At 42.0% G+C, this 19,804-nt stretch overlaps 1 long non-coding RNA gene across 3 annotated transcripts in view; it reads right to left on the reverse strand.

The window, feature by feature from the left end:
- Positions 1-19,804, reverse strand: part of LOC103101679 (uncharacterized) — a 26,545-nt gene continuing 6,741 nt past the window's right edge. Inside the window, exons 2-4 of one of the 3 annotated variants that reach the window (XR_001623728.2) lie at positions 7,064-7,183; positions 5,843-5,995; positions 1-1,808 (exon numbers count right to left, since the gene is read on the reverse strand). This is a non-coding gene — a long non-coding RNA (uncharacterized LOC103101679). Of the gene's footprint in view, positions 1,809-5,842; positions 7,184-19,804 lie in introns of all 3 variants that reach the window. The other 2 variants (XR_008913470.1, XR_008913469.1) reach the window with 2 other exon arrangements.

Consider the following 19,804-nt stretch of genomic DNA (forward strand, 5'->3'; position numbering starts at 1 on the left):
ATAGAAACATTTGGGTACATAGATCCTTTTTTTTTTAATTCTTTGGCAAATCCCTTCTTTTTACAATCCAATAAGCAAGGCACTATACTAGACCCTGGAGATATAAAGATCAAACAAAATATAGTCCCTGCCTCCTTGAGTGGTTTCCAATCTACTTGGATACAACATATAAATAGATAAGTTGATAGATGATAATTTGAGAAGGAAGGAGAGGGTACTAACAACCAAAGAGATTAGGAAAAGACACATTCGTGGGGCCTTAGAGAAAGCTAAGGATTCTTAGAATCAGCGTCCAGAAGGGGATGAAGTCCAGGCATAAAGAACAGTCTGTGAGAAGTGCAGAAGGAGAACATGGTGTTAATTCTACGGAAACTGTCAATTTTGGGTCTATTTATTAATAGACCACTTTGGCTAGAATGTAAAAGTGGAGTCATATTCAGTAAGCCTGGAAAGATTGATTGGATTCAGACTGTGAAGGACTTTTTCATTGGAGAGAGGAGAAAATGGAAGCCAGAAGTCCAATTAGGAAGTATTTGGAACTAGAGGTAAAGAGAGTCCCAATGAGGGTGTTGGCCATTTTAGTAGAGAGAAGTGGATGGACATGAGAGAGGTTATGGAGGAAGAATGAACAATACTTGGGCAACTGATTGGATATTGGGAGTGAGAGAGAAAGGAGAGTCAAGATGAGGATAATGAGGAACAGAAAAATGAACTGATTTTCCAAAGGACATGCAGGCAGTGATGGCAAAATGGAAACCCAAACCTTGGTCCTCTGACCCCAAATTCAGTCTTTTAAATTGCCTTCAAGTCTAGGCTCTTCTACTAACTTTATATAATCTAGAGCAGGTTTCTACCCCTTTGGGGGTCTGTTTCACTTTCAGTAAAATGAAGGACCTTGAAATCACAGATAATTGAAGAAATTCACACAAAAACAACTCTGAAACTCAACCTCATACCCATCAGATTGGCAAGGTTAACAAAAAAAAGGAAAATGACAAATACTAGAGGGGCTGTGAGAAAACAGATATATTAATGCGATGTTGGTGGAGCTGTAAAGTAATTTGAAACAATGACTTAAAAGTTATTAAACTGTGTATATACTTTGAACTGGCAATAGGACTGCTAGGTATCAAAGAAAGAGGAAACAGTTCAAAAATATTTATAGTAATTCTATTTGTGGTAGCAAAGAATTGGAAACTGAAGCTAATACCCATCAAATGAGGAATGACAGAACAAGTTATGGTATATTAATATGATGGAATACTATTGTAGTACAAGAAATGATGAAGGGAATGGTGCCAGAGAAAACTAGGGAGATTTGCATTAACTGATACAGAGTGAAGTGAATAGAACTAGGACAATGATTTATACAATAATAATATGCTAAAGATAAACAACTTTGAAACTTAGGAACTCTGATCAGCATTATGACCATAATTCTAGAGGACTCATGATGATGAAACATACTATCTACCTCCAGATAGAGGGCCAATGCACTGACTCAGTTTGCAGATTTAACCAGATGTGAGGGCAAAGGATATATTGATCTAAAATAACTTCTCTGTGAAGTAGAAATTAAAAGTTTTGAATAATGAGTACAAGATTTCATATTTTATTTTGCAGGGGTCCATTAGAATTTGAATGTGGGAGGGGGGTGTGATGTGATCAGATCTGCCTTCTTGGAAAATCACTGAAATGGAAGATGAAGTGGAGTGGAGAAAGACTTGAGAGCGTCGGGTTCACCTGGAGGCTCTTGCATCAGTCAAGGCTCGAGGTGATTAAAGTTCTGTACTAAGGTGCTGTCAATACTAGAGGAGAGAAGGCATTGAGAGATGTTAAAATTGGTCGGACACATCAGCTCCCATGAATTTAATTACCATGTCTATACTGATAATTCTTAAATCTATCTTGCCCCAACTTCTCTACTGAACTCCAGTCTCATCTCCAATCATCTTTCAGACATCTTGCACTAGATGTACTGGACTTTGCCAAGCTCAACCTGGACTCTGTTGATGGTGCCAACCCCCAAGAGGCACTTTTTAATCCCTGAGCAAGCTCCTGGTCACCCTGTTCTCCTCTCTTTTGGGGTCTGAGTAGGATATGGATCACTGGCTCCTCCTCTACTGCTATATCCTACAATGGGAAAAAATGAAATCTCCTGGCTCCTTTCTTCCCCTACTGTACCTAGGGAGAATATCACAGGGTTTTTACTGCTCCTAAGGACCAGGAAACAGACTGCCTAAAATAACACACTTGGGAAAGTTGAGTCACATGGAATCTCTCACAGAACATTGTAGCTGTTAGTTTGGGGAATGAATGGAACTTTATTTGATTCCTCTGGTCTCTTTCAGGCTTCCTTACTTTCTCATCTTGATTTGAAAAGTGACTCCACTTCAGAGGTGACTCAGTGTACCTGGAATCAGGAAGACCAGAGTTCAACAGCCTCAAACAACTCCTCTTGGTGTGAACCTAGACAATCACTAAACCTTTGTCTGAATTAGTTTCCTCAACAGTAAAAGAGGGATAATAATAGTACTTGCCTCCCAGGGTTATTGAGGGGATTTGTAAAGTGCTTTTAGCACAGTGCCTGGCACATAGTGGGAGCTTAATAAATGTTTATTTCTTTTTGTCATCTCCTTTTATTCCCAAGCAGACCACCTGTTACTGAGAGGACTTGATGCTTCCATTACCAATTGGATCTGTAGGCAAAGGACCTGAATTTGAAACCTTGATTTACTACTTAGAAACCTCAACTGGGATCTCACTGCTGCTAAGCAATCCTATTATATCTCCCTTATCAATTCACTATCCCCTCTCCACAATGGCTCCTCCAAACATTGTCATCCCTCCTCAAAACTCCCATGGCTCTTCTTCCCCCTCCCCTCTCACCTGAGAACTTTGCTTCATATTTTACAGAAAAATAATGGAAGCCATTAGCCATGAGTTTTCTCTTCATCATTCCTCCTTATCTCATCACTCAAATGCTGCCCACCATTATCTCTTCCTTTACCCCTGTTTCACCTGATGAGTTGGCCTTATTTACTCAGGCTAACCCCTCTACCTTCTCAAGTGTTCTTCTGTCATCTCCACTCTTTCACTTATTTTCAATCTCTCTCTCTCTCTCTCTCTCTCTCTCTCTCTCTCTCTCTCTCTCTTTCTTTCTCTCTCTCTCTCCTTCCCTCCCTTCTTCTCCCTCTGTCCTTCCCTCCCCCTCCTTGACTCCTTTCCTACTTTCTACCAATATGTCAATGTTTCCCCTATATTGAAAAAACAAACAAACCCTTAATTGCTCATTCTATCACTGCTAATTATCATCCTATATGTCTTCTGCCCTTTGTAACTAAATTCCTTGAAATGTCCATCTACAATAGGTATCTCTATTTTCTCTTCTCTCATTCTCTTCTTCACCCCATTAGAATCTGACTTCCAACTGCATCATTCCACCAAAACAGCTCTTGCTAGTGTTACCAGTGATCTCTTGGTTGCTAAATCCAATGGCCTTTTCTTAATCCTTATTAATCTAGACCTCTTTGCAGGCTTTGACACCCTTTCCTCATTGATATTCTTTCCTGGTTTTCCTCCTACCTATCTGACCACTCGTTCTTAGACTCATTTATTGGATCTCCCTCCAGATCATGCTCTCTAATAGTAGGTGTTCCTCAGGTATCTGTCCAGGGTCCTCTTCTCTTCTCCTTCTAGGAGTGGTAAAAACTCTGTGATAGTCTCCCAAGGGCTGATAAGGGAGGAAAGGAGCCAGGAGATTTCATTTTGTCCCTTTGTAGGATATAGCAGTGGAGGAGGAGCCAGTGATCCATATCCTACTCAGACCCCAAAAGAGAGGGGAACAGGATGATCAGGAGCTCGCTCAGGGATTAAAAGTGATTCCGAGAGGTTGGCACCATCAACAGAGCCCAGGTTGAGTTTGGCCAAAGTCAGTTCCAATTGGAGATGCTGGGATGCTTATGGGATCCAATCACACTGGGGCCTGGAGCTTGACAGGAGATTAGAAAAGGTATGAGCTCTGCTAGGTAAATGTATGCAAAAAGGGAGGTATGAGCTTGCCTGGAAATCTACTTCTCTTTCTCTTCCTAGGAAAGGATGAAAGAAGAAAGAAATTGAATTCATAGTCAGGCGTGCAAATGCTTGCCAAAAGGAGCTTTGACCTGGAAAGGGTAGGTGGTGGGAGAATGAATAGAAGATAAGGAATGGAGCTGGGAAACCAAAGAAGCTATTGTTTTCTGGTGATGGAAAAGGAGAAGCAAAGGGAGGGCTCTGGCTCTGTTGGGGACCCAATAGGCCTGAGGGCACCCTGAGAGAGGAAGCCACTGAACCATACATGTCTAAAAACAGCATGGGAGTGATAAGAGTATAGAGAAAAAGGGCTGGGCCAGGAGTCAGAAGACCTACTTTAGAATCCTGACTGATGCTTATTTACTAGATAACCATAGACAATCTTCATATCTCAGTTCTCTATCTTAGTTTCCCCAAGTATAAAATGAAGGGTGTGAGTAGATGATCTCTGAGATCCTTTTCATCTTTGATTCTGTGTCTCTGGAATGTCCTAACAATAATGGGGCCACCCTGTCTTTACAATTGAGTGGTCCAGGACTCAGGCTATCCACTATCCTTTCTGCCTGCCTTCCTCTCCCGTTACTCGCATGTCACCCAGAAGCTGAAGTGGTTTGCATGAGTGTGTGTGTGTGTGTGTGTGTGTGTGTGTGTGTGTGTGTGTGTGTGTGTGTGTGTGGTGTTGGGGGGGATGAGAAAAACTCTTGAGTTACCATGGGAACAGGCAGGGCTTGCGCAGTCCTGGCTCCTTAACTCTCTGAATCATAAATAGAAATGCAATTCAGGCTCAAATGGGGAAAGAATGGAAGATGATTGGAGGAAAGGTCCCTGGGCCAGGGTCCCTCCACTTTTGTTCTCCAGAGGCACTGAAGTTGGGGGTGGGGAAGGCTCTCTGGCTATTTATGGGCCTTCTAACCCCACCAGGTCCCAGGCAGGAGCTGTCTCCTTAGATTCTTTCCATCAGAAGGCAGAAACAGGGGGGCTCTGAGTCCACCTGGAAATTCTCATCTGATCTCTTTTGGTGTCAACCCCAGCCTGAATCTCCCTCCTGTCCTATTCCTGTCTACAGAGGGTTTGGGGTGTCATTTACTTCTTTGGCAGTAGTCTGGTGAAGTCTATAGACCCCTTCTCAGAACAATATTTTTAAACAATCAAAGGAAATGTTCAATTCCACTTAAAGGTTAGTGAAAATGTAGATGCAATTTTTACATTTCTCACACAAGTTCATGGAGCCCCTGAGGCTCAACTAGGTTAAGAACCTCCCTGGTAGAGGGAACAACAAACATGCAGCTCTAACAGATTACAGGCAGTGGGGGCTGGGGCCGGTGGGGATACAGTAGAGGAAGGGGCAGACCTTATTTTTTTTAATAAACCCTTATCTTCTGTCTCAGGATCAATGCTGTGTATTGATTCCCAGGCAGAAGAGTAATAAGTGCTAAGCAATGGGAGTCAAGGATCACCCAGGATCACCCAGCTAGGAAGTATCTGAAGCTAGATTCGAACCGAGGACCTTCCATCTCTAGAACTAGCTCTCAGTCCACTGAGGCACCTAAGGGTCCCCAGAATTTAAGATTAAATGACCAAATCTACCCTAATCAAACTACTATGCCCAGACCTTGGCTCCAATGGGCTGTGGGGAAAACTGAAGAAAAGAATCTAAGGGAGACAGAAAAGAATGAGACCCAGGCTCAGGTGTCAGAGAGCGCACAGTCTAGGAGCAGGGTAGATGGGGTCAGAAATGTCCTCTGAGAGCTCAGAGTCTGAAGGATCACACCTGTTCTTTGTCCTCAGGGACTTCACAGTCTTCTGGGGAGACGGTGAAGGAGAAGGAGGAGGAGCAGCAGCAGCAGCAGCAGCAGCAGCAGTCCTTTCCTTGTCCTCAGGGAGCTCCAGGTCTGGGGAGGCAGAGGAGCACCACCAAAGTTGGCTCAGGAGAAAAAAAAATTAGAATTGGGGAGATTCTAAACATCCACTCAGATAAAATAGATCACGATTGATTTGAAATGATGACATTCTATCCTTAGGGTTCCTGAGATGTGTCCCCTGAAGTGGGGAAGGACTGTGGATACACTTTGGGACTGTAGGTATGTGTTGATAAGATATTCCTATCAAGGCTCAGCCTGCAACCAAGATAAGGGCTTAGCCTGTTTCTTGCCCTTGCTTCTACCCAAGTCACTTCTCTCTCAGGCTCCAGGGGCCAACCTCACAGCCCCTTTCCTCCCTTACTTCCTCCCCTGACACGAGAGTTCTCCATGCTTAGGGGGTTGCTCCAAACCACAAGAAACAGATGGGGTAAAATTACTCTAAGAAGAATTTTGACAAGTCACAGGTCAATCCACCCAAAAAGTCCTCCCTGGTATGCATTGCAATGCCAACCACTGGAGCTTGGTCTTATCTTAGTAGTTCCCTCATTTCAACTTAATTCTATTCATTTCAATTAAATGGTGATGGTGGTAGTAGTGGTGGTGGTTAGAGTGGTGGTAGTAGTGATAGTAGTCATTCATCATAAGAATAATAATCTTCTCAAAGTCCACCCCATCGTTCATGTTTAAGGCAACGGCAAAGTTAGGGGTTGCTAGCCAGGATGATGTACAGTGGGGTACCCTGAGACCACTCTCTATCGAATTATGATGGTCTGGCAGAAACCTGAAACAATAGCCAGTTGGGCTCTAGTGATGCCACTGTCTGGATTCATATTCGAGGTCTCATGTTGTAGGCTGACCCAACTAAGAACCATCTGATGATCCCGCGACACAAGAAGAGTAGAGCACAGGGTCCTTTTGGGGGGTTCTGGTCCCCTCTTGGGAGAAGGCAAAATCTATTGGAACAAAGCAGGAATTCCAATAACCCACCTGCAGGAAATGTTGCAGGCCAGATGGTACTGGCCACTAAAACAGGCAAACCACAAGTGGGAAGGAAATGAAATGAAGATGGGAATGCTTTTAGAGTATTATGAGCCATTACTACATCATAACAAACTTGGAAATAACCTTACCAGTTATAGACAAGGACTTTGTACAGCTTTTTTGCCAACAATACCCTTAGCTCCAAGTCACACAGCAACATATTGCAGATCTATACAGGCCAAGTGGAAGAAATAACTTCATTCCTCAACCTAAATTAGATGTAATGAGTAAAAATTAACTTGTTACTTAAATCCAAAGAGGAAAAAAGTTAAAGATTCTGAAGGCACTAAAAACCTACATATAACACAAACTACCAAAGTGCTTCCTGGTAGTGAAATAAATGGCCAAATAATGCCCTTGTGACTAATAGTTTTGAAAAAGGGGATGGACATACTAGGACTAGAATTTCAAAAAGCCCTTTTTAAGGGCTATTAAAGTGTGAAACCACTTAATAGTTCAGTTATGCTAAAACAGTTATTTTTAAAAAATAAGTTATCTGCTATGACCATTATGAAAGAATGCATTTTCCCACAATATTTGACAGAGAGTATAAAAGTATGTCATGACCTTCACACAAGAATATATACTACAGTTGTTGGAAGAGGGGCAGTTAGGGGGCTCAGTGGATAGAAAGCCAGGTCTGGATATGGGAAGTCCTGGGTTCAAATCTGACCCCAGATACTTCCTAGCTGTATGACCCTGGGTGAGTCACTTAACTCCAGTTGCCTAGCCCTTACCACTCTTCTGCCTTGAAACCAATACTTAATATTGATTCTAAGACAGAAGTAAAGGTTAAAAAATAAAACAGAAGAAGAAAGGTAGAGTTATGTAGGAATAATCCTAAGTCCAAGACTCAAGACACAATGGCAATTCCATGATTATTGAACAAGCCAGCTGAAGGCACTAAAACATTTATGCCACCTTTTTTTGATCTTTGAAAAGTCTGTGACTCAATTCCACACTTATGACTTGATCATCAACTACAAATATATAAAAAATAGCAAAAATCCTAGAGTGTAAGATGTTCTTAAGGAAAACGAGTTTGTAATACAAATACCAGTCTTCTTTGAACAAGACACATTGAGCATGTCTGTTAAGGAGAAAGCCAAGGCCATATATGCTAAGAAACTGTGTGGCATTTTGAAGGCAATGCTTAATGGGAAAGGCATACTTAATACAATTAGCCTGTGAAAAATCAGTCAACAGATACTTTTGGCACAGCAAAATGGAGGACAATATCTCTAAAGGATATTTTTTTAAACCCTATTCCCTCCAATGTTACTGATCATCCTAAGTGCCAATGCCCGGCATACAGTAAGTGCTTAATAAATGGGTGTTGACTTCCCAGCTGTGTGACCCTGGGCAAGTCACTTGACCCCCATTACCTCGCCCCTACCACTCTTCTGCCTTGGAACCAATACACAGTATTGATTCCAACATGGAAGGTAAGGGGTTTTATTATTAATAATAATAATAATAATAATAAATGGGTGTTGACTGATGAATACTGGAAAAAGGAGGAGGAGGGTTGATGGATGATCTCAGAACATGTAATAAACAGGCTTTTAAATGTACAGAAATACTTTTGAAACAAGCAAATCCTATTTCACAAAATCTTAGTAAAGGCTGATAACAGGGTACACGTATATTTCTATGTGAAATGTACACACATACATATATAGCACATACATACTTATCAACACATGTGTATAAGCTTATTGGTACATATGTACATGTATAAAATGTAAGACTATATAGATATTACTCCACTGCTATATACATATGTGTACATATAATACACACACACATCCCTGGATTTCTAATATGCAACCAAAAATGTCTTGACTGTAGTCAGAGCCTGGGAAATGTCTGAAATCCAAAAGTGGAATGAAATGGTACTCCATGGATGACATCCATGTGAACGGAAACAAACATACTGAAACAGAAGCATGAAATAAATGACTCCATCATACAGATTTTTTGATAGAAATGGAGAGTTTATGCTCATAATTTAGGATCATATGTCACTGCCATCAGAAATGACAGAAAGGTGATCCTTAGGGAAACCATATTCATTGATTAATATAGATCATGTGATGAAACAGGTTAAATTGTACAACATATCTCACTGCAGGTTGCAAGAATTTAGCCCCCAGAGGCTGCCTAAAAAGCAGCCTCATGATCAAATGATTAGAACCAGGCAACAGGAGTTTGATATTCTATGTAGCCCAATGGGTGACAAGCCCTCCGAGGTCCTTGAGAATTCAGAAAGCAAACAATGCTAGAACTTGAGCATCATTTACAGACAGAACTATTGTTCACAACTGCCTGGACATCAATGGATGGATCACTGGACTGGGGAGGAAGGAAGACCTGGGTTCCAATCTCTCCTCGATGCTTTCAAGTTTGTGTCTGGGACAAATTATTTAACTTGTCATGGGTTTGGTGTCTTTATCTGTGACCTCTAAGATCCCTTCTGGCTCTACATCTGTGATCCTACAAAAACTCATCATCTCTAAATTAGAGCACAGGAAAGGAAAAGCTTTCAGAGACCTAGCACAAGAAATTGAAATCATGTGGGAAGAAAACAAGGTCTATCATCTTGCTACTGCTCTATTTTTCTCAGATACCTTCAGTAACTCTACAGATGATGATCTTACATCCCAATATTCTCGTTTAGTTACAACAAATTTATTTATCTACCTGAACCATCATCTACAAAATATTAAATATAAAAAAATGAATAGCAGTATAGCAAATGATCCTAAGACCACTTTTATTTATATTTGGTTTTTTTTTAATAATATGAGAAGAGGATAAGGTAACCATTAAAATAACAAATTTTTTTTTTCAGTTTTCTTCAGTCATGTCCTATTCTTTATGACCCCATTTGGGGTTTTCTTGGCAAAGATACTGGGGTGGTTTGCTATTTCCTTCTCAAGCTCATTTTATAGTTGAGGAAACTGAGGCAAATAGCTTAAGTGATTTGCCCTGGATCACACAGTTAATAAAGTATCTGAAGCTCAATTTGAACTCAGGAAGATGAGCCTTCCTGACTCCAGGCCTGGCACTCTTTCCACTCTACCATATTTCCATATTTTATTATTAATTATATTATATCAATATCTATTTTAATAATGATTATTATTTTCCATATTTTGCTGCATGATCTATATTCATCAATTAGTTTGGGATCCTTAATAATAATTATTGTCCTATAATTATTACTTTGTCTTGTTATTATTATAATAAATACCTTGGCCTTCTTTACATAAGACAGCTTGAATAAAAAATTATCAAGAAGAAAGAAGAAAGCTATTACTGTATATTTCAAGAGATTTATTGGCATCCTACTGTCAAAGCAAAATGGGAACAAACACATTTAGAACAATCAGTGCCTTCAAAATAATGCATATTTTTAAAACAGTAAAATGGACTACAGATTTTTTTTTAAACCTTTACCTTCTGTCTTAGAATCAATACTGGGCATTGGTTCTAAGGCAGAAGAGCAATAAGGGGTAGGCAATGGGGGTTAAGTGACTTGCCCAGGGTCACACAGCTAGGAATTGTCTCAGGCCAGATTTGAACCTAGGACCTCCTGTCTTTAGGCCTGGCTCTCAATCCACTGAGCCACCCAGCTGCCCCTGACTACAAATTTTAAAAGAATTCACACAATATTTTTTCCCAAAAAACCCCTTACCTTCTGTATTAAAATCAATATTGGATTCCAAGGCAGAAGAACAGTAAGGGCTGGGCAAGGGGGTTAAGAGACTTCCCCAGGGTCACACAGCTTAGGAAGTATCCAAGGTCAAACTTGAACCCAGGACTTCCCAACTCCAGGTCTGACTTTCTATCCACTGAACCACCTTGCTGTCCCTTATTTTATTAATATTGTATGACTACTGGGAGCATCTAGGTGGCTCAGTGGATTGAGAACTAGGCCTAGCGATTGTAAAAATGGAGATTTTGAACCCTAGACTTCAGGAGATTGAAGTCTAAGGTTCAAGCTTGGAGATTCTGAGTTGGCTAATCAGCTATGGGCATGTGGTTATATATTTGTATCTTCTTTATTCCTTGATTTCTAATAATCCTTAATAAACCTCATAAAATATAATATTTTTATTACTAGATACTAATTTAATTTTTACAAAATGGGAAGTCCAAGGTTCACGTCTGACCTTGGATACTTCCTAAGCTGTGTGACTCTGGACAAGTCACTTAACCCTCATTACTTAGCCCTAAGAGCTCTTCTAACTTGAAACCTATCTTAGTATAATACAGAAGGTAAAGGTTTTTAAGAAAAATATTAATGAATTAAAGGGCCCATCACCCCAAGAAAGCTATAGAAAGCAGAATACTTCTACAGCCAAAGGAACAGGACCATTCTCAGATTACATGATAAACAGGTTAAAAGCTTAAGGAAATACATCTGGAATTTGCTACTTCGTGGAGATCAGTAGCCAAGGCTGCAAACAGATATGGCCCCTGGACTTACCAGCTGTTACTTATCAATGTTGATTTACCTCCAGATGAAACCTACAAAACCTCTCAGATCAAAGATGGCGCCAAAAGGCTGGTCAGAGGTGACAGCTACAGGAGCCCAAGCAACAAAATGTCAGCAAAGGACCCAACAAAAGGCCCGGCTGGGGGTGTTTGTTTGCAGAGCCAGAGGATTTGTTTTAGCCTCTGGGTGGTGCCAGTCTCCCCAGCTAGCACTCCCAGGCTGGCCTCCTTGGTGATGGTTTACCCCAGGTTCCAAAGACCCCCTTCTCTGCCCTCCGTGTAGCTCTCATTATAGCTCTCAGCCTCCCACCGATGTACTTCCCTTTGGATAGTCAGAGGACACAGTTAGCTCCAAATAAAGGCATTTTACTGAATGGCAGAGCCAGAAAAGTAACAACAAAACACTTCCCCCATAACCGGTGGAGGATATCCTACAAATACACCCAGTGTCAGTGGGAAGAGTGGATGCCCAAAGAGTTCACAAATGGGGAAGCCCATATGCTGGGGACTTGGGTGGCCTAGGCAACGTATCCTTCCAGCGCTCCTCTTCTTCCCATGCATTCTCAACGTCTTCCAGTTAGTTCTGGCAGGGAGGGATGGCATCTTCCTAGCTGAGCGACTTCCTAGAAGACTCCTGCTAGATGGGGCCAATGGCACCCATGCCAGGTCATGGACTTTACCATCTTTAGCATCAGGTTCAGCTAAAGTCCCAGCCTAGCATTCCAACTAGGTTCTCATAAAGAACTAGAACCTTCAATGGATGGAGAGCCAGGCCAGAGGCAAGAGGTCCTGGGTTCAAATCTGACCTTAGACACTTCCTACCTGAGTGACCCCGGGCAAGTCACTTGACCCCCATTGCCTAGCCCTTACCACTCTTCTGCCTTGGAGCCAATACACAGTATTGATTCTAAGATGGAAGGTAAGGGTTAAAAAAACCTAGAACGTCAACTATTCTTGGGTCAGAAGGATTTTGGATTGTGAGACCCGATATCTTCAAGGAGGATCACCAGCTCTAGGTGTTGGTCTCCAGACTCCTCTTGTGCATACTATGGATTTACCATTAGGTTATTGTTGTTACAAGACTCACTCTCATCAATCCACGCAAAAAAATCTGTATGGCTATTCCATGTTGCAAAATCAGACCCTCTAGGGACCAACCACCAATTTGACTCCTAAAGGGCCCCGTGTGTCTTGAATGGCTGCCCATAATGGGCTCCCTCTCTTCCCATCCAGAGGATAGGTGGCAAGGCTGTCAATCAGCCCTGCTCTCATGCTCACCTTTCCAGGTTTGGGGCCAGTAGGAGCTCGTCCTAGTCATGACACAAGAGTAGGCGGATGGCTGGGGCCCCCGGTGGGATTCTAGAGTTCTGTTGCTATTGAGTCATTTTTTAAGTTGTGTCCAACTCTTTGCAACCCCATTTGGGGTTTTCTTGGCAAAGATACTGGAGTGGTTTGCTATTTCCTTCTTTTTTTGTTCATGTATATTTTAGAACCCTAACTTTCTGTCTTGTTGATTCGGTGGCAGAAAAGAGATAAGGGCTAGGCAAGGGGAATTAAGTGACTTGTCCAAAATTACTCAGCTAGGAAGTGTCTGGGGCATCTCTAAGCCTGGTTTTTTAAAACATTTTATTTATTTATTTAAAAATATTTTTCCATGGTTGCACAATTCGTGCTCTCTCTCCCCCCTCTTCCCTCCCCACTCCCAGAGCTGACAAGCAATTCCACTGGGTTAGACAAGTATTATCACTCAATACCTATTTCCATATTATCCATTTTTGTAATAGAGTCATCTTTTAAAACTGAAACTCTAAATCACATATTCATATAAACAAATGATAAATCCTATGTTTTTCTTCTGCATTTCTACTCCCACAGTTCTTCCTCTGAATCTGGATAGTGTTCTTTCTCCTAAGTCCCTCAGGGTTGTCCTGGATCATTGCATTGCTGCTAGTAGAGAAGTCCTGCATTGCTGCTAGTAGAGAAGTCCGTTACACTGAATTGTCCGATGTTTCAGTTTCTCTGTACAACGTTCTTAAGCTTGGCTCTCAGTAGTCCACTGAACCACCAAGCTGCCCCCTGCCATTTCCTTCTGCCACTCTCTTTACAAATGAGGAAACTGAGGCCAATAAGGGTTAAGGGGCTTGCCCAGGGTCATACAGCTAGAGTCTGAAGCTGGATTTGAACTCTGGAAAATGAATCTTTCTAACTCCAAGGCTCAAACTCTATCCACTGCACCACCTAGCTGCAGATCTAGCTAAGGGCATTTATAAGTTACCTCTAACTGGTGAAAATCACCCAAGCTTATAATGAAAAGAAACTTAATAAAAGCTAATGGCATTAGTAAATGTTTACCTGTCGCTCACTAGATCTGGAAGGGATACATGCCAGTGTTAATTATTGACCAATTGGGGTGGATATGGATCACTGCCAAACTCTACGGCTTATCTTGTTACAGGGAAATACCTCACACAGCCACGACTTAGTCCTAAAATGGAGCTGCTCATCCTGCGTTAGCGTCCTTATTCCCACGACACAACTACATTCAGGGTGACTCTGCAGCCAGATCCCCTCCATTGGATGCTGCCATACACTTCTGCTCCAAGATACCATTGCCGACACTGGGGGAGAGGAGAGAAAATTCCCAGTCCCCTTGCTGGACCCTCCAAGAGGCACACAGGGAGAAGGGAAGAACATATTTTCCATAGTTGAGTCCTTTCTCCAAAGCTGGAATATTTTCTCAACTCTACCAGAGCCAGGTCACCCATTTTTATGCCCCCACCCCAAAGCTTTCTCCAGCCTTGGCCACATCCATTGTCTCTGTCAAACTTCAGCCAGATTTTTCTGACCCTTTCCTAAGCAAACGACCCCTCAAAGGGTCTGCTCTTCCCAGAATACCAATGCAGCCACCTCCTTACACATCACTAATCATTATTTGCCCCTTACACCCTCAGAGTCTGGAAGCTACTCTGATTTTTTCCTTTGGGGAACTCCATTGGTTTGATGTCTCCCCCTTCTTTTTTTTAAAATTTATTTGTTTGTTTAGTGGGGGCAACTGCTCAGTAGTTTGAGAGCCAGGCCTAGAAACAGGAGGTCCTGGGTTCAAATCTGGCCTCAGATACTTCCTAGCTGTGTGACCCTGGGCAAGTCACTTAACCCCCATTGCCTAGCTCTTATTGCTCTTCTTTCTTAGAACTAATACACAGTATTGATTCTACGATGGAAGGTACGGGTTTGAAAAATAATTGTATCTACATGTAATCTGGAAGAAATATATATAAAGGAAATATATATGCCAAAGAAATATATATAAGAAATATTTGTAAAAGAAATATATATAAGAAATATGTATATAAAAGATGTTTAAAATCTCTCTATAAAAGAAATATATGTAAAATAAATATACATAAAAGATATATGTAAAAGAAATATATATAAGAAATATATGTTCAAGTAACATCTATAAAAGAAATATATATGTAAAAGAAACAAATGACCAAAAAAATTAATCTACTTGTCATTTCTTTTGGTGCAGTAGCATTCCATCACAATCATATGCCACAACTTGTTGAACTGTTCCCCAAACGAAGGGCATGGCATGTTTACCGAATCACTTTTTGGTGCATGGATTAGTGTGGCCAAAGAACACATTGCCTTGTGGCCACTCCGCAAATGAGGAGGATTTCTGGTCCCCAGATTGCAGATGCAGTCATTGTTGTTTTTGTTGGTTCAGGCCTGTGATTTCTTTTGTGTAGGAAATTCCCAGGAATGTCTACAATTGCTCTGCAAGGGATGATCTCACAGTCATCTGGGACTGGGAGGGGTTAAGGCCCAGAGTCCCTTTGTCTCAGAGGCAGAACCTGAGCCTAGTCTAGCCTCCTTGGCTCTCACAGTTAGCATAATAGCTGGCATTAAAATTGTCCTTCAAGGTTTATAGGGTCTCTTTTCCTAATCGCAATACCAGAAGCAGCGTGTAGTATCCTGCCCATTTTACAGATCCAAGCACTTATATAGTGCCTATACCAGAATAATAGGGTTGTAGATTGGGAAGGGATCATCTAGTCAAGGGGCAACAAGGTGACTCAGGGCATAAAGAGCCAGACCTGGAGATGGGAAGTCCTGAGTTCAAAATCTGGCCTCAGACACTTCTTAGCTGTGTAAGCCTGGGCAAGTCACTTAACCCCCATTGCCCAGCCCTTACCACTCTTCTATCTTGGGATCAATGCCCAGTTATTGATTCCAAGACAGAAGGTAAGGGTTTAAAAAAAAAGAAAGAAAATGTAGGTTAAAAATTATTATTCCATGTAATTGAGAAAATAAAATATTTTTGAACAAAAAAGGAAGTCTCTACTCCAGCCTTTGGTTCCTTTTTTATGCCTCAGGTGGTGACTCTTGGATCCTCCCCCAACATCCATCTGATCCTTTCCCCTGAATGAAAATCCCATGTTTCCCAGGAAGCCTTCCCTGATCCATCTTAATTCCAGTACTTCTCCTTTTACAATTTTTATATATAAGTATCTAAATAAATATATGGATATATTCATTGTATATAAAATTTCACATATTATATATAATATAAAACATATAAATATAAAACAAATTTTTAATTCCTCTTTATCCTCCATGTAGAGCTTGCTTGGTAGCTATTTGTTTGCATGTTGCCTTCCTCACTAGACTGTAAGTTCCTCCAGGGCAGGGACTGTTTTTTGCTTCTTTTGCCCTTGGAAGCCCTTCATCAATGTTTATTGAAATGAAGACTACAAAGGAAGGGTAAGACAAAGGCTCAGGAAAGCTGGTGCTTTGGGTGGGTCTTTGGTGGTCCTGGAGCTTCATGGGAGATGACATGCTGACAACGCTTCACCAAGAAAGAAGACTCCTAGAGTAGCCATGGGGCCGGGAAAGCTGGGGTCAGATCCTTGCTCCAGCACTTGTTATTATGGGCTGTGGGGAAATGACTTGACTTCTCTTAAGTTCTTTATTCATAAAATAAATGGGAATAACATACTCCTCCTTCCCTCACAAGACTGTGGAGAGGAAAGTATCTCAAACAGACTCCAGATTCTCTGATTCTAAAACCGGGGCTTTTAGTGGGCAACATCACAGGTTCTAATTTTGGTGGGACATCCAGACAGTGGCTCCAGAAGCTGCCTTCAGGGCTACCATCTTGGTACGTTCGGAGGCGAGTAGGAATGTCATGGGCTCCACTAGGCAGGACTGGAAGGAGTCAGAGGGTGAAAGAGATGGGGAGTCAACTGAAATTGCTTCAGCTCCTCCATCTTTCCAAGCCTGAATCTGACTATTATCTCTGCTTTAAGGATATTCATTATCCTCTTAAAAGGATGCTGGAGGGGGCAGCTGGGTGGCTCAGTGGATGGAGAGCCAAGCCTAGAGATAGAAGGACCTGGGTTCAAATCTAACCCCAGACATTTCCTAGCAGCATGACCCTGGTCAAGTCACTTAACCCCCACTGCTTAGCCCTTATTACTCTTCTTCCTTGGAACCAATACTCAGTATTGATTCTAAGGCAGAAGGTAAGGGTTAAAAAAAAAAGAACAAAAAGGAAAAAAGGATGCTGGAATTTGTTCATACAAAAAGCTTCTGGCCCAGGACAAACACACAGTCTGAGGGCATCCTTTGGAGATCAGGCCAGTAAAGACCACAAAGACATACGGTGAGGAGGGTCCAGTGGAAAATGTATTTCTTCCTAATCCTGAGATGTATGGATAATCTATCCTCTGGAGGGACCAGAAGGACTCTACTGTCATCCCAGAGCCTTACTAAGTAGGGAAGTGGGTGGCAAGCCCCCAGCAATGACCTGAGAATCCCAGACGACCAGCCACATCATTTTGTGTTCCTTTGCTTGTGAGTCCAGGTATGGGGATGGCACCGAAGGCTAGGGTTGGCAGGTAAGGGACAGTGGGCAAGGAATGGCAGGAAGAAGTCTGGCAACAGAAATTGGCTGGTGGGCAGAGAATCAGCAGACCAAGGCCTAGTGGGTCTGGCAAACAAGAGTCCTTTCCAGGAAGGGATCGGTGGTCAGGAAGCTGGCAGTCCCATAGCAGATGGGGCTGCTGGGTAAGGGAATAATAGCATGCAGAGGGAATAGGGGGAAAGGGTTAGTAGCCACGGGAGCTGCTCAGGAAGGAGACCTAAACTCAAGGGGCAAGTGTATCGGGGTTTGGCAAAGAAGTAGATTGGTAAGGAGGGGCAGACAAGGGACCTGCAAAGTAAAGGGAAGAGGGGTGAAGGGAAAGGTGTCTGGGCAGAAGTCAAGCAGATGGGTGGCAAATGGGATTAGCTGGGAGAGGAAGAACTGGGCATCTATTCCTATCTTTGTTCCTCTGAGCTAGGCCTTTAAAATGGCTTAAACAGCCGTGACACAGAGTCTTGAACTGCCCCAGTTTCTTACTTAAAGAAAAATCCAGCGAGAAACTGGAGAGACAGGAAGGGCCGAGCAGGAGGGGAGGAGAGCAGGAGAGGAGGCTGAATCAGGGATTAGCTAAATTGCTCCAATTATGGAGATGCAAATTCAGCATCTCTTCTGCTGCTGGCCTTAGTCCCCTGGTATCCCATAGCAGTACACCCTGGACGTTGGGTTGAAGAGTTGCCATTTTTAGCCTTCATGTAAATACCACTTTGGAGAACAACTGGGCAAGGCATGGGGGAAGGGAACCAATAACAACCACCACCCTGTTTCCAGGGTAGAAATTCCTAAAGCCCAGGGTAAAAGACCAGAGGATTTAATACTGGAATGGACTTTAAAAATCATCTGCTTCAATACTCCATATTACAAATGGGGAAACTGAGGCCCTTAAAGGTTAAGTGGTTAGTAAAGGTTACATAAGGTAATATGTAGGATATGAGCTGGGATTTGAATCTGGGTCTCTGACTCTGAGGCACCCAGATGGCTCAGTGGATAGAGTTGACTGGCCTAGAGTCAGGAAGACCTGAGTTCAAATCCTATCTCAGGTACTTACTGTGTGAGGCTGGGCAAATCACTTAACCTTTTTGTCTAGGAAGCAGCTAGGTTGTTCAGGAGATGGAGTTCAAATCAGGTCTCAAGCACTTAGCAACTGTGGGACTTTGGGCAAGTCACTTAACCTCTGCCTGACTTAATCTGCTGGAGAAGGAAATGGCAAATCATCCCTATATCTTTGTCAAGAAAACCCCAGAGACAGTATGGTCCCTGGGTCACAAAATGTCAAACACAACTGAACAACAGAATAACTATTCTGACCCCAAATATAGTGCTCATTGCACTACACCATAAGATGTAATGATAACCACAACACCTTTTCGTAGAGCACTTTGCGATTTCTAGTGATCTCTTCACAGCATCTCTAAGAGAGAGACCATTTTTGAAAATGAGAACCCTAAAGTTTAGATGACTTACATTTGACCATGAGTATCAGAATCAATACTGGAACTTAAAGGGACCCTACCTACCTTCCGTCTCCTTATTTAGTTGGGGATTCCTCGGAAGGAAGGAAAGAAGCATTTATTAAGTGCCAGGCAGTGTGCTAAGCTGAGGAGATACAAACACAAATACAAATACAAGCTAACAAGAAAGTCCCTGCCTTCAAGGAGCTTATGAAAGAATGCTTTAAAAAAAAAAGGCAGTGTAAGGTTCAACTATAGAAATAAAGGTACCCTGGACAGGGGCATGGATTTGAAATTCAGAGGAAGTCAGAAAAAGGGCTGGAGGGAAATAAAGGTAGATCAGACTGGAGCCCTATACAAAGTGGAGGGTCTGGGAGGAACTCACCAGTGGGATAGAGGGAGGGAGTGGGATCTTGAGAAGGGATTTTCCAAATGAGAGGGTCATGGGGAAGGGAAGGGAAGATGGATTAGGAAGTAGGAGGCAGGAGCTAAGAAGTACACTTAGGGCCCCATCTACTTCCTCCTTATGAAAAAGGCCCTCCATTCCTTTCTCTACCAATTAAAAAACATGTATTGCCTACTAATATGCAGGACTAGGTATTATAGATATAAAAACAAAAATAAGAATTCTGCTCTCAAGAGGCTTATATTCTTTTGGGAAACAACATATTCACAAACAAGCAAAAATAGGATATATGGTTGTAGCACAGAATAAATTCAAGGGAACTGCCAAACAAATAAGTTTGTGTTTCATCACCTGTATAAATGGGGAGCCATTGAAGCTTCTTGAGTAGAGGAGTCAGGCAATATTATTTATATCACCCTAGCTTTCATATGTAGAGAGGCTAGATTAAAAAGCGAAGAGACTGACTATTCAGAGAAACCAATGAGGAAGCTATTTCAATAACAATAGGCAAGGGGTAATGAAGACCTTTTCTAAGGTGATTGTG

This window comes from Monodelphis domestica, chromosome 7 (genome assembly GCF_027887165.1).
Source record: "Monodelphis domestica isolate mMonDom1 chromosome 7, mMonDom1.pri, whole genome shotgun sequence".
Classification (NCBI taxonomy): Eukaryota; Metazoa; Chordata; class Mammalia; order Didelphimorphia; family Didelphidae; genus Monodelphis; species Monodelphis domestica.